At 34.5% G+C, this 12,091-nt stretch overlaps 1 long non-coding RNA gene across 1 annotated transcript in view; it reads left to right on the top strand.

The window, feature by feature from the left end:
* LOC123858966 (uncharacterized) overlaps positions 1-9,219 on the top strand; it is an 81,562-nt gene extending 72,343 nt beyond the window's left edge. The window contains exon 3 of the long non-coding RNA XR_006794322.3: positions 8,891-9,219. This is a non-coding gene — a long non-coding RNA (uncharacterized LOC123858966). The remainder of the gene's footprint in view (positions 1-8,890) is intronic.
* Positions 9,220-12,091: the final 2,872 nt, after the last annotated feature.

The raw sequence follows: 12,091 nt of genomic DNA, 5'->3' as shown, positions 1-12,091 counted from the left end.
TATCTTGGTGTTGGGCTTTTTAGGTCAATTTCCAGGTAAGTAGTTTTAGGTCTTTCATTTCTGGGAATTTTTCTTGAGTTATGGTTTTCAGCATTTTTTTATATTCCATTGCTGTAGATTTTCTTTCAACTTGGAACAAGGTGCTAATGGTTGTTTGGTAAATTTGTGTGTTTTGGTTTTCATGTAGTCATGATAACCTTAGGACGCTATAGTGAATAGCATGTATCCATAAACATTTCGTGAAAGTTATATGCCCATCATCAACCTTTTGAGACACATAAATTCTGTATTTAACTTTTCATTAAGCATAAGCATTCATATTTTTTATTTCATTGTCAAAAGGGTTTATTTGCAAAAAATAAAAGTTATGCATTTCTACCATACAATAAATGACAGAATTATTGAAGTAGGTGCATTCCAACCAATGTCTATAGAGTCTGTAGTATAATATATAGTGTGTATACACATAGTATATATATATATGTATGTATAATATATGTACTATAGTACTCTGCCTCTATATCTTACAAACACATCCCATGATTTCCTTCAGTATCCAAAGACCATGTCAACTGGCAGCTTTGCACAAATTTCAGGCCAGGCATGGTCCGCCAACTGGTGGCCTGGCAGTGTGGTATATCTTGTAGGCCAAAACATGAGACAAAGCAAAACTGGGCTGGTATGTAAATGGTGTGCAAAAGAACCCAGCATCAAATACTTCTCTCTTCACCCACGGACCCTTGAAAGAGCCTTCAGCTACTCCCCTCAGAGCATATTTATCAGTAAATATCCCTGCATGTTTTCCTAGAATGTGTATTATTAGTTACATTGAATCTGGGAAGGGTCAGGCAAAGCTAATATAACTAAATTCATTGCATATGCATCTCACATAACACTGGACAGACCATGGAAGTTTCTGGAAGTATGAGAGATATTGTATTTAATTTAATGTAACTATTGGAAATCATTGAAAAACCTGAAACAAAAAAGATACTTCCTAAAGCAGACAAGCGCCAGGATAATAAGTGTAAGCTGGGACATTAATTCCTGACCAAACTGGCATGTCTGATCAACACATCATATATTGAGTTCCTCTATATGCATGGCTTTGTTTCTGATCTTCACATTCCCTTCCGGACTGTTGCCTGAGCTGATGGCCCAAACAAGCTGATACTGTGTGTGTTCAGTCCAGGAACTTCTGTCCTGGTTCCCGTTGGGACTCTGGTTTTATGGACATGTCTATCTTGGTTTTGATCCCAGGTGAATTTTTGATTTTCTCTTTTTATATTTTATCAATCACTGTTATGTATTTGGGGCATAGTGCAAGTGTCAAAGTACATTTATTTGCCATCTTGAGTAGAACTCTTAGAGATTTTTTTTCAGCAAAAATCCTTATTTTTTTTACATTCTGTAATATCAAAAATGCCAAAGAATAAAACATCTCTTTTATAAATTAATATGTTCATCACCAAATTACTTACCAAATCACCTTTAATTAACAAAAATTACTTAGAGGTTCTAATGTCTTTAAAAAATGAAATAAAATTTTTAGAAAAACATTATTAATTTGAAAGAATTATACTAAAATGGAAATAAATTTCACTTTGACCATTTTCATTCATATATTTAGTTTGCATTATAAAAAAAAATTTTGGAATAACAATAATTCTGATTGTTGCAAAGCTAAATTATAAATTTTCTTACCAGCATATAATTAGAAATTTAACTTCTCTTACTTCACATAAGCATGCATTTCTTCTATGATCATATTAAGCATATTAAATATGAAAGTATGTGGACTAATGAACATAGAATCTCCTGAACAAAATAATAGTGAGAAATCTAATTGTTAACAAATTGTGCTTTACCCTTTGCTATACTTGAAGAATTTTGTTATGGAATACTTAAGAGTAAAGTGATTATGAATTTGAATAATTATGTTATACAAAGAGGAACATACTAGTTTTTAATAGTAAAACCCACATTCGTGCTTTTCTCCTATTAATAGTGGAAACAGAATTTTCAAATAATCATTCAGTTTGCGGATTTTTAAAAATATTATATTTCTGAGGGGAGGGGGGTGGGAGGATGGGTTAGCCTGGTGGTGGGTATTGAGGAGGGCACATTCTGCATGGAGCACTGGGTGTTATGCACAAACAATGAATCATGGAACACTTCATCTAAAATTAATGATGTAATGTATGGGGATTAACATAAGAATAAAAAAATAAAAAAATATTATATTTCTGATACATATTGGAGCTATAGGTTTTGAAGGATTTGGAAGTATATCATTTGGTTGCAATAAGCTGGCTCAGTCCTTCATTTCATACAGTTAAATAAAAATAGTAATTATTAGGATTGACTAACAGAATTTGGATATGATATGAAGTTATTCTTATAGGGAATAGTGTGATTAATGTCCTGAATTTGGAATGCTCAAGTTAACAGCAGTTATTTTAGTTTGAAAATAGTGTTCCTGATATGATGAGCAATAGGAAGATAAGAATCAGAGATAGGAGACTGATTATGGAAGACCTTGAATGTTAGACAAGGGGCTTTGGCCTTTATTCCATGGACGAAGGGGAGAATAAAAGGTTTTTTGTTTAAGAGGATATCATGATCAGATTTGTTATTCAATGAGATAAATATGTTGGAAAAGGAAGTTAAGAGACCATTTAGAAAACCAGCATTCTATGAGAGGTAAAGAGAGGGGTGTTTGTGGAAATAAAGAAGAGAGGATAGATAGAAAAATATTGTGGTGTTAAAATGAGAACGTGAATGAGAGGCTTCTAAAGAGAATATTTAAAAAGGAAAAAGATTGATTTTTGAGCCGGGAGATGGGAAGGTGATGGTGTCAACAAGAGAAATCAGTAGCATACAAATAAGTATAGTTAGAGAATGAAGATGATGGGCTCAGCGTTGAACAAGTTTAATTTGTGATATTGGCAGGATGTACAGGTAATTGCCATTCAGCTGTTGAAAATGTGACTGCATATTTGTTTCTTCAAGTGAACACTTGCAAAAGCAATCCAAAGCTTCTCTTAAAATCTAAGAGTAAATTATCTTAGCATCACTGTTGGGAAACCCAATCAAAATGTCATTTACAAAATACGCATTTTACAGTACACCTTGCATTCTTCATGAAATTCTAGTATAAGGAACTCACTGTATATTCAATAAGCATTCGGGTAAGCTCGAGGGGTTAGTTGGGATTCAGCATATATACCACCACAACTTAGTTCCATTGCCAGGCCGGGGGACTACTTAAATCCAGGACCAACCACAATGCCTGGAATATGGTAGGTCCTCATGGATAAGGATGAAAGGATAAATGGGTCAATGAGCACATTTTTTTATTTTTTAGATCTTTGGAAGTCATTTGTGTTTCCTCTTTTAGTGTAGTGTTAGAAGAGAATCTGATGGGAATAAATGATGAAAGTTTGAAAAAAATTTACATTGCTTAAATATAACTAGAATACCCTTGGTTAGGCAGATTGAAGCACAAGAAGGCATTTAAGGTTGATCCACAGATTTATGAAGCTGCAGTGTTTTTTCATTTCTTTATTTACATAACTATATAAAATATAAAGGGAATGAATGGTATAAGTTATATATTCTTTAATAAAATATGAAGCCATAATTATTTTAGAATTAAACATTTCCCCAGAATAATTGCCAATGTCATTTATGTCCATCCATGTAGGTAATTATTTAGTTACTAATGACAACTGGAAAAAAAAGTCAGTATGTTTTTTAAGATTGTATGATTTATATACATTTCTGCCTGATTTCGGGAAGAAGTCAGAAGAGACTGTAGTGAGTCCTTTATATTTTTTGGGTCTCCAGTCCATCCTGCTTTGCAGTCATTGGAGTCCATTTTTAATGCTTGAGTATGGCATCATAGAGCTGATAGTAAATCTCATGATCTCCTACAAAGCAGTTGCAAGTCAAGAGACAGAAATGGTAGTAATTTATAAGGTCTGATGCTGTACCAAAATACTATCTAGAATTGTGAGAGTATTATGGGTTGAATTGTGTCCTCCCTCCTCACACATAAAAGGTTATGCTGAATTCCTAACCCCCAGTATGTCAAAATGTGGCCTTATTGGGAAGTAAGGTCATTGCAGATGTAATTAGTTAAAATGAGGAGACACTGGAATAGGGAGGACTCCTAATCCAGTAGGACTGGTGTCCTTATAAGAAGAAAGCTGTATGAAGACAGAGGCACACAGGAAGAATGTCATGTGATGATAAAAGCAGAGATTGGAGATGTGCAGCTGAAAGCCAAGGAATGCCAAAGATTGCTGGCAAACCAGCAGAAGCTAGTATGTGGCAAGAAAAGTTTCCCTTGCAGGTTTCAGAGAGAGTGTGGCTTTGCTCACACCTTGATCTTGGACTTCTAGCCTCCAGAACTGGAAGACAATACAAGTCTGTGTTTTAAGGCACCTGGCTTATGGTGCTTTGTTATGGAAGCCCCAGGAAACTAATATAAAGAGTAAAATACATTGTGGGGTATATCACGTCATTGTTTTTAGTGACTTGAATGTCTATATTACGTTTTCATGGAAGTGACAGCTGCATATGGGTGGCCACAAACTTGTACTTTCAGAATTTCCTGTATTTTGGGAAACTATGACCCAAATACCAGGTTAGTATTCTAACAATGTCCCTTGACATTTATTTCCAGATATTTCTTGTCAACTCTGTCTTCTATTTGTTTTTAAAAGGTGCAGCTACTGTTAAGAACTACGTACCAAGTTATTTCCTATGAATCATTTAATGCCATTGGAGACTAGGCCTAAGGAGATGGCATATCAAATTCATTTTAGGTTTAAACAGCTTGGCAATAGTTTTTGAAAGGAATGATTGGGTGGAGTTTTCTGCGATAATGAGAATCCATCATATATTATGAAAAATGACATATTTATTACTTTTCATATTCATTAGTTATTATGTAAAATCTTTTGACATGAAAAATTTGGTCATTAATACTTCCCTTTCTTGAATTTTGAGATATATTAATTAATTTTGATTTCCTTGGGCTATGCACGTTAAATAATTATTTTGGGGAAATTTTTTTTTGTATGATATTCTTATAGCCAATCCCAGTATCCATTGAACATTCCCCTTACATTTTATTTTTCTAGAAATATATGGACATGAACCTTAATTTCACAAATTTCCTATTGGAGAGTGTTATTAAAGACTCATCAATAATCAACAATGAGTTAGTAAATAATAAATGTCATTTATCCCTTTAACATCTTTTAATATCTATTTCAAACTGTTTCATATAAAAGATTTCTGTTTCCTCCATGACTCTCTCTTCCTGTCCATTGCTAGTTTTAGAAGAAAAATAACTGTATTTCAAGGTTTTCTCAGACTAAACTGGAAATTTTGTATATCCTTGTTCTTCTGAAAACATGTTCTTGCCTACAATTATCTCTAGCTTGATACTTGATGCCTTTACAGAGATGATAAATATTGAGCTAGTTTCTTCAATTCCTCTATCTTTGTAGATAGAGAATTTTAAAGAATTTGGAAATACGTAAGTTGTAGAAACTATGACATCACGTACTATAAGACCATTGATCTCTCTTCTGTACGTAAATAAGAAAAATGCACTGAATAATGGTTCCTTTCCGTGTGTGTGTGTGTGTGAGTGTGTGTGTGTGTGTGAATAACTGATGTGTATAGCTCTCACTCACACAAAAGTACTGAATGAAATACCTCTTTTTTTAAGAAAGGAAAGTACCAATGATTTTGATACATTTTGAAGGTCAGTAATGTTCAGCATAGAGCAGTATGCGGAGAACAATAGCTCCTTAGAGAGTGGAAAACATGGTACTCTCATTATCCATAATCTCAGCTGGTCACCATAGTAACAGCATTTTATTTTCCAAGATGTAAGCCTTTATAGTTCTGTAGAATTCACTTCCTAGACCTCCAGACACATCAGCGGCATCTAGTGGCTGAGACCTCAGCTGAAATGCTTGCGCTTGCTATGTCACACTGAAAACCTGATGGCATGTGGCTGACCATGCTTTTACTTTTCATTCATCATGATGGGTGACTAGAATTTTTCAGAGAAACATTTATGGGTTGCCTACAAAGAAGGTTGAAAATGTAAGCAAAAGGAAATTATTTTTACTGATACTCCTATTGTAAAGAATTTTGTGGGGGAATTGGGGAATGTAGAGGCATTGTACATTCTCCATCCAAATATTGAAGGAAGTTGGAAAGGTACAGTGTCCTGAGATCATGAAATGACTGCTCAGAGAATGTATAGGACTACTCTCTGAGACCTTTAGATATGTTAAAGATTCAAAGAGTTTATTAATGAATTCTGAGAGTAATTAAATCATGTTTACCCACTTTAGTTTTCTGATCATGTATTTGTCCTTTGTGATTTTTAGAAACTTACATAATAGTGGTTATTTTACATTTCAGATATATAATTATATTTCTGAAATATATTTCAGAGTCAGACCTAATTTGGATAGTGAATGGGGCAATTCAGAAATTTTATTTAGTGTCCAGGGAGGTAGTGTAGATTGAGACCCAGCTGTAGTCCTGCTTCTACCACATCCTAGAAAATAAGTATTCTTGAGCAAAAGCTACAACTGTGGTTCTCAACTTTGGCTGCATATTAGGAGAAAATGTCAGTACCCAGACTCCATCCTGGACCAATTAAAACAGAATCTCCAGGAGAAGAGCTTGAGCATGACTTGGAAAAAAAAGTCTGAATAACTACAGCTCAGCCTATACCATCCCTGGTTTAACTTGGACCTAATCCTAGTTTTGAGGCACTGACCATCAGCATCACTTGGGAACTTGCTAGGAATTCATACACATTTAAGTTTGAGAAGTAATGGAAACCCATAGAGAGTCTAATACAGAAAGTCTGAGTTGAGTCTGGGAATTTTTTTTTTTTTTTAAAGTTGAATGTTTCTATGTCTGTTTAGCTCCCTGCTGTAACTGAGCCCATTACCTAAAAGTTACCAGGAGGGTTAAATAAAGACACTTAGGTAGACTGCAATGCACTGTATAAATGTTACTCATTTATTCATTAAGTTAACCAATATTCACTGAGTACCTATTATGTTCCAAGTGTGGTAACAGGGATACGCAAAAGAGCTGACATGGATGATGTGCAGGGTTGAAATCAGTCTTGGAAGTAGATTCTTCTCAGTTCATAAATACTTTTCTAAAATTATTTATTTGTTTATCTTAGGCATAACACAGAAATTTTAACATAAAATAACCTGAAGAAATTTTTTTAAAAATTCATAAAATGAGAGTTAAATGTTTATTGTGTACCCAAATCTGTATTTATCTTAGTGAAATTATTTTTTAAAGGGATATAAAACATTTCCTGCCTTTAAGAAATGTACATTTTAGATGGATTGTTAAAGCATATTAATAAAATAATGAAAAGGATAATACTGAGATAAAATTATATGGAACTAATTGTACATTTTTTAGTGATGATATAAATTTTTGAGAAAAGTGATCAGGTTTTTTTGATATGGAGAATTGTGTTCAGGAGATTTATTGAGAAGCTCTCTTGGGAACAACATCTGTGAGGGAATGAGAAAAGCAGGACTGAGCAGAGGGAGTTATCATAATGAGATTCATTTGTACCAGATAACTCATCTCACTCCACAAGGAACTCTGATGTTAAGACAGTCCTTCAATGATGTCCCCAACTGAGGCCGGGACAAGCCTTAGTTCCCCTGCATCAGCCAGTACTGGATGGTGAGCTGCCTCTAGGAAGAGGGTGTAAACGTGGGTAAAGCAACCCCCTTTGGCTAAGGACAACTCTCAAGGGAGGTCTCAACTTTGCGACTCCAGCAGCCAATACTCAAGGCAGCGATCAGAGTGAATTATTCATTTTGAAGGGTGGATTCTGAATAGTGAATCACATTTATTCCAAAAGCACAGACCAGTTTAAAAATACTAAATGTTTCCCTTAATCTAACTTTCAGATCATCTCTTACACAGACCCATTCCACGTTTCAAGACTTATCTTTTGGTGCTCTCTGAATAAAATCTTTTGCCCTAGCAAAATTGGCAAGCTAAAATCTTCCTGGAGCATGTCTCACACCCTCTCCTGCTATGCTTTTGTTCTCTTCTGACCACTTGCCTGAAATTTCCTGGACTGCTTTTCTTCACCTTTTTTGGCCAACTCATTAGTTTAACAATTGATTTAAGTACCATTTTGCTTATGAAGACACCTAAGATAGGCTTCTCAAACTTGAACGCACTTAAAAATCACAAGCTCTGGGCATCTGCTAAATGCAGATTCTGATTCAGTAGGTCTGGAGTAGAGTCTGGGTCTGCATTTCTGACAAAGTAACCATGCTGGTAGTCACTGAAGAAATCTACCTTGTCTGTACTTTAGTAGTACTTTTATCTATAGCATCTTTTATTGCATATAACTTATCCTTTTGTAGAGTGTTTTTATTTTGCATTAGTATAAGTTAATTTATGTCATAGCAATTACATCTGATACATATGTATTTCTCACAGCACTTAGCATAGTGCTAGTGTTTATTAAGGACTCTATATATCTGTTGATTGATTTTGAAAGAAAGGACTAACAGGTAGTTGATGATTTTTCAAGCTGAGCATGTGAGTGTTCAGGGTTTTGTAATGTTACGCCTGCTGAAGGAGGACTACTGGCAATGACTTTTTCTGAGGACCTGTAAAGCTATCCTAATTCTGCTCCTCCCCACCCCAAGCTGACCATCACATCAGATCAGGAAAAAAGTTGCCATGTCTTTACAAATGCTCAAGGGCACAGAAAATTTAAAAAAAGTGCAACTAAAGACTCAGATGTTCTTAATTTCCCATATTGTAAACCCAGCTTCTCTATTTCCTCTAGCTTCCAAAGAACAGTGAAACAATACATCCAGCGATACCTGTCAATGGCCCATTCCTGTTTTTGGTGAGAAGCAAACACATTTTGTCTACAGAGCATCAACCAAAGAGTAGTTTCAAGCCTGTTTCTAGGTAATGTTTGGCATTAACATTTGATTGATAGTTCTAACTAAATGGCTATTCCAATTTTTTTATCCTGATTAATTCTGTTTCTCCATTTAAATTCCTATTCACCATCTATATACTCTCATTATTTTATTGCTTTACTCTTGGTAAAATGAACATTAGGAACTATAACTCTTTCCTTGACTGATTTTAAATAAATTAATTAGAATGGGTACTTGCATAATCTAGAAATCATATGTGTTGGGGATAAGCATGTTGAAACTTCTCATTAGATGATCATAAGTCATAAGTTTGCTGCTGAACCCGTGTCCATTAATGATGTAATGCTTCACAACTGACTGACTTGGGCCATTGTCCAGGTGGATGTTTTGCTTTTGTGATCATTATAATTTTATATGTATTGGTATAAAGTTATTGGTATTCAAACTATGAAAGAATTCTAAAGATGTTTCTCAGTATGCTTCGAATTCTTTGGGAAGCCAGGAGAGTTAAAACTAAATATTTGATGAGGTACAATAATTCGAAAGAACTCTAATAAGCCCTTTTAGTCAAAGACTACAGAATTGTGATGAGTATTTCTTATTCCTGGTTGACAGCATATGTATACTCATAAATTGGTTATTTTGTTGGAAACTTGAGCAGCAAGCATAGCTGTGCATATTGATGCTATTATACAAATCAAATATGTTTAAAGAGACTGGGTTAACAGAGTCTCAATATTAAAAGGCTATGGTTGACTTTTTCTCTTGGTCTTAATTTCTGTGTCTCTTTATAATTGATTAATGTTCATTGGTAGACTAAGTATGAATAATTTATGATTCACATAGCTGCTGGCTTATTAATTGTTTAATTTCAGAGAAAGTAACTATATATTAAGGAAATTCAAGTTGTCACTCTGAGTAGCCAAGTGAATTTATACACTTTGTTACTGTATAGTACAGAAATAGTGTATCAGATAATCACTTTGTATTTTCTACAGTGCTTAAAAAGAAGAATACTAATGAAATGTTGAAGAGATTTTTAAAAGTAAAAAGGAGCAAATGAGTTGGCATGTCTGAGGACTGCATGCTCTGAGTTTTTTTTTTTCTCCTCTCTATACATTTTCTTCCGCTTCAGTGCTTCCATGTAATATGCCAACCATAAAATGAAGTTAATTGATGAATGATGCTTATTCTTTAGAAGAAAACATAATTGAATATAGAAAAGAAAGTTGTAATTAACTTAGATATATTACAATTTCTTTGGAGTTTGAGTAAATGATTTTAATTCTGAGAAATTAAAAGACATGATAAATTTGCTTTCTTTAGTAACGTGCATGGAAAAACATTGCTGTCTTAAAAAACACATAGTATTCTCATAATGGTAATAATTTCATTTGTCTTTACATGTATTGCTGAAAACCAAAGGCTAGTATAAATTTCATTAAAATGAATGTTGAAAAAAATAAAATGAATGTTGATAGTCTTTTCTTGTTTGGTACAATATTTTCAAATAAACCTAAAAGATGAAAATTTTAATCCGTATCAAAGTGATCCTCAATGAAGTTCAAGAACATAAATTTGAAACTTTTACTTTCCTGAAACATAACTTTTAATATTCAAGGACAGAATTTTGAGAAATGGTCAATAAGATTGATTTTGTCTATCTTTAAAATATTTTGACTGTGTGACAAAAGTCAGTTTCATATTAGGAAGTGCGGGTAATGCTTTTCCTAAGGTGAAGTCTATTTGGGTATGGGAGAAGAAGAAATAGAATAATTTTAATGACTTCTCTTACTCCTCATCTCTTTCATGCATTTAGCACAAATCATTCCAGTGCTCTGGATGAGTTAATATAGAGACCACAGTGCTAAGCTGTGGAAGGGAGCCTGAGCTTAATGTTGGCACTATAGTAAACATTTCCCCTTTCATGTATCCCTTTAGAGAATTGGGAAGAAAAAGGAACACAGAATGCTATGTGATCTTATAAAATGAAAGAGAAAAGAACAAAATAATATGTATACAGTGAGAAAGGAGGAATGAATGGCATTTTAGTTATCTTGGTTTTGTTTGAACAGGTCTCACTTTTCCTGGTAGACTGAGCTCCTTAAGGGCATGATGGCCCATGTTTAATTTAGCTTTGTATAATATATTTTTTTCATGAATAAAATATGGCTGTGGGCTGACATCTGCTTAGATCTCTACAATGTCATATCTAAATAATTTCTACTTCACCTAATGTTAGACTCACTTCCTCTTACTTTGCTCTCTTATATTACTGAATATCCTCAACTTCATGCAGGCCCATCTCCTATACACATCAATTTAAAAATTAAGGCATTCTTTTTACTCTTTTGCTCAAGGCTAAACTTTGCATTGGTGCAATTGATTGTTTTCTCCAGAGCATTGCTCTATCATTTATTTTCTCTCTTACTTTAAGGACTTTTCCTTCTCTTGTGGCTACTTTTGAGCTTAATAATAAGCTCGTGGTGCAGCCATAATGAAACAATCAAGTGAAAAAATTAATATATCTGACTACTTTGAGCAGGTGTCTTAGCTTCATCTATTACTACATCTCTCCTCTTCCTGGATCATCTAAATTTCTTTTTAAGGATTTTATTCATTAATTTGAAAGAGAGAGAAAGTGAGCACGAGTGGGGGTAGGGATAGGGAGTGGGACGGAGGAAGAGGGGCAGAGGGAAAGGGAGAAGCAGACTCCCAACTGAGCATGGAGCAGACTCCCCACTGAGCACAGAGGGAGAGGGGCAGAGGGAGAGGAAGAAGCAGACTCCCCACCAAGCACGGCTCCACTCCAGGACCCCAGGACCCCAGGACACCAGGATCACGACCTGAGCCAAAGGCAGATGCTTAAGTGACTGAGCCACCCAGGTGCTCCTGGATCATCTAACTTTTTAAAGAAAGTTATTATTCTGTTTCCATTTCCTTTCTTTACATTTGTTTCTCAAGGTATTGCAAACTGATTTCACTCTTGTTGATACTCTGATAAAGATAATCCTTGACTTCTAGATTCTCAGATCCAATGGTTAATCTTTTTTAGCCCTGTCTTCCTGGATCTCTTTGCTAAATGTGGCATTTTGATT

This window comes from Mirounga angustirostris, unplaced genomic scaffold, assembly GCF_029215605.1.
Source record: "Mirounga angustirostris isolate CCGP_5_RB_7025 unplaced genomic scaffold, mMirAng1.0.hap1 SCAF_4, whole genome shotgun sequence".
In the NCBI taxonomy this organism is placed as follows: Eukaryota; Metazoa; Chordata; class Mammalia; order Carnivora; family Phocidae; genus Mirounga; species Mirounga angustirostris.
Note: the sequence above shows the minus strand (reverse complement) of the source record. Positions and strands in the feature narration are given on the sequence as shown.